This window comes from Mus caroli, chromosome 5 (assembly GCF_900094665.2).
Source record: "Mus caroli chromosome 5, CAROLI_EIJ_v1.1, whole genome shotgun sequence".
In the NCBI taxonomy this organism is placed as follows: Eukaryota; Metazoa; Chordata; class Mammalia; order Rodentia; family Muridae; genus Mus; species Mus caroli.
Window position 1 is genome coordinate 130,769,935 of NC_034574.1, and position 3,446 is coordinate 130,773,380.

General features: G+C 44.0%; 1 protein-coding gene across 1 annotated transcript in view; it reads right to left on the reverse strand.

Moving 5' to 3' along the window:
- Positions 1 to 1,502, reverse strand: part of Gjc3 (gap junction protein gamma 3) — a 7,088-nt gene extending 5,586 nt beyond the window's left edge. The window contains exon 1 of the mRNA XM_021163877.2: positions 1,269 to 1,502. The gene's annotated coding sequence lies outside the window, so the exon portion shown is untranslated. The remainder of the gene's footprint in view (positions 1 to 1,268) is intronic.
- Positions 1,503 to 3,446: the final 1,944 nt, after the last annotated feature.

The window sequence follows — 3,446 nt, forward strand, 5'->3', positions numbered from 1 at the left end:
GAGGAAGGAAGGAAGAAGGAAAGAAGGAAGGAAGGAAGGAAGGAAGGAAGGAAGGAAGGAAGGAAGGAAGGAAGGAAGGAAGGAGGCTGAAGAGGGAAGAAAGGGACTAACCTAGAAGAATGGGCATGAGAGAGAATGAGGAGAGAAATAACAAATCAAAGTATTCATGAAAATGCCATAATGAAATGCATTGATTGCTCTGTAAGCTTATTTTCAAAATGCAAATAGACAGAGGCTGTAGCTCAGTTGGTAGAATGCTTGCCTCACATGTTCAAGTCCCTGGGCTTTATCCACAGTACTGCACAAACCAGGTGTGGTGATGCACACCTGTAATTCTAGCACTAGAGAGGTGCAGGCAGGAGGGCCATCCTCAAGGTCGTCGTCAGTGAGTTTAGAGCTAGATGGGCCTACAGGAGACTGTGCCTCAATAAATGAATGGAGGATGCTTGGGTGGATGCTTGGGTGGGTGGATGGATGGATGGATGGATGGATGGATGGATGGATGGAAGGTTGGATAAATGATAGATAGAAGATAGACAGATAGATGATAGATAGACAGATGATGGATAGATAGAAGATAGATAGATGATAGATAGACAGATAGATGATGGATAGATAGATAGACAGATGATGGATAGATAGATAGATAGATAGATAGATAGATAGATAGATAGATAGATAGATAGATAGATAGATGATAGATAGATAGATAATAGATGATAGGTAGGTAGGAAGATAGATGATAGGTAGGTAGGTAGATATAGTATAAATGTAGCAACAAGCATACATTCAAAATTCAGAAAAAAAATCCCAAAATTGAGCAGATTTTCAAGCACCTTAACAGATTATTTGAAATCCCATCATAATTTTAATGGGAATTTTTCAAAGCATCTCACATACTTTTTTTTGAGGTGGGGCATGTGAGGATTTCATCAGTGACTGAATCCATCACAGAAAGTTAAGGAGAGGCAGAGAAAAGGACCCATGAGTAAGGAGGAACTTGGCAGTGCAAATCTAAACTCATTGCTCCCACCTTCCTCTGCCTGGCCCAGAAAACATTCTAGATGCTTCTCTTCAAAGCCTGGCCATGAAGGGGGGAAATGAGCAGCAACAGAGACCCAGGATCCTGGGCCATATCCCTGACTTGTAGATCTTACATCAATTTCAAAGCTATCTCTCCGTAATCATGAATGTGTCCATACACAGACACCTCTTCAAAGCTCGGGATAATCTCAGCCAGAGCCACTACCCTCTGCCCATGAATTTACCTGCACTTGATTGGCAACTCCAAGCAGAAGCATCAACCACAGAGGAAAGAAGCCAAACGGAGCCTTCACACTGGAGCCTGCAGGGTCTAGGATCTTGCGATGGCCCTGCCTCCTGCAGCCACCCACCCTTTCGCCTTCTCCTTTTCATTCCTGGCAGGCTCGCTGCAGCATAAAAGAATTCCAACTGAAGGACCAGAGGACCCTGCCCTCAAGCCACGATCTCTGGAAAGTGACTCTGGCGTCCAGGTCACGGGATGTATTCTCTAAGTGAATGGAGGCTTTGAGATCATCTGAAGCTTTATTCTGTGCATTCTATTGGTTGTCTTGGGATGATGGCACTCATTGAGAAGCTGGCTCTGGAAGTAGGGATTTCTCCCATCTCAGACCCAAGTTTGTTTGTCTCAGAGGATCCTCTAAGGCCCCTTGTCTAGGGATGAGCTGCCTCCCAGACTCTATGACACAGAGGAAAGGGAACAGCAAACAGCCAAAGGATAAAAACATTGATTGTATCCTTGAAAACAGCTAGAAGGAAAACAAACTGTGAGAAAATAGAGCAGAAGCTGCCGCTGTGTGTCCTACACTGTGCGTCCCATAATACAAAACTCCCTGGAGCGGGAGAAGGGCTGAAAGTGCAGCCATAGGGAGCTCAGGCGAGGAGAGAAAGGTCAGTGGAGAACTCCGGCTGAGGGCTCTAACTTCCCCAGTCAGTTTCTGTTGGATCTTGGGAGCATCCAATTTGACGAGGCTGCCTCTGTCTACTATTTATCTATTTTTCCTCTTTTAGTTTTTCCTTTGGAGATGGTATTTTAATTACATTTTTTTCCTTCTTTTCCTCCCTCCCAACTGTCTCATGTACCCGTCCCTGATCCCCTTCAAATTCATGGCCTTTTTTTTTTAAATCATTTGTTATTGCATGCTTGTGTGTGGATAGATAGATAGATAGATAGATAGATAGATAGATAGATAGATAGATAGATAGATGTAACTGTTGAGTCCATATAAAGTCATTTGTATGTATGTTTTCAGGGTTGACCACTTGCCATCAGACAACCAGTTGGAACACTCTTCCCTAGGAAGGCTCATCTCTCCCACTCCCACCTTTACCCAGTTGCCTGCAGTTCTTTGTGTAATGTTATTCTTTTACTTAAAATGTTCACTACAGAGAACACTCTACTCCTCCCAGGAAGTGCTCTGTGGGAAACTCCATCTGACTGTCTCTCCCTACTCATTTTCTGCTGGATGTTTGTAAGCCCCAATATGATGATGTTCATCTTTGTCAACCAATCACTTTTCATTTATTCCTTTACTTTGCCTCGTGCTTAATAAACTCCCTTATTCAAAACTGAAAGTATAACAAACTATGTGCTTAGTAAGAACACTCATTTAAAACAAAGTACCCCCCCCCCAAAATAAGTTTATTCACGTAAGAGTGTGCCTGAGTTTTGGAAGGAATATTCTTCAGAGTGTGAGCAAGTGGGTCTCTGATCCTTGTGCCTCCCTGCCTTGAGGCTCTTTTCCTTCTGTTGGGTTGCCTTGTCCAGCATCAATGTGATGTGTTTGCTATATCTTATATTTTATTTTGTCATCTTAGAATCCCATTCTTTTCATTAGGAGAGAAAGAGAGAGAGAGAGAGAGAGAGAGAGAAAGAGAGAGAGGAAGGGAGTGGATCCAGAGGGGAAGGGAGGAGATGGATGGGAGAGGAGGGAAGGAAAGGGGGATTTGGGAAATAGAGAGGAGGGAAACTATAATCAGAATATACCGTGAGTGTGCGTGTGCGTGTGTGATTTGTCTCAGGTGGTCCTAATCCCAGAATGCATGGTGACCTCACAATAGCCTCTTAGTTGGAACAATAGAGCAACTCCTAAAGCATCATGAGAATGCACTCCATGCCCCATCCCTTCCCAAAGCCCCACCCTGGCGTCATAGAAAGCTGAACCCCTCTCCACCAGCCCCAGTGAGAGCTGATACACTCACTCCACTCCAGTCCCTTCCTCCACCACTCCAGCCAGGACTCCTTCCAGAAATACAGCTAAGAAAGGGGAAGGGCAAAGCTGGGCATGCAGGAAGGCTTATCCCTGAACTTCTTTTGTAGGAAAGAAAATGACCATATATGATTTTATGTCATTGAAATGTCTGGTTGGCTATTAGTAGTCTAAGGCAATTCTTATCCAACGTAC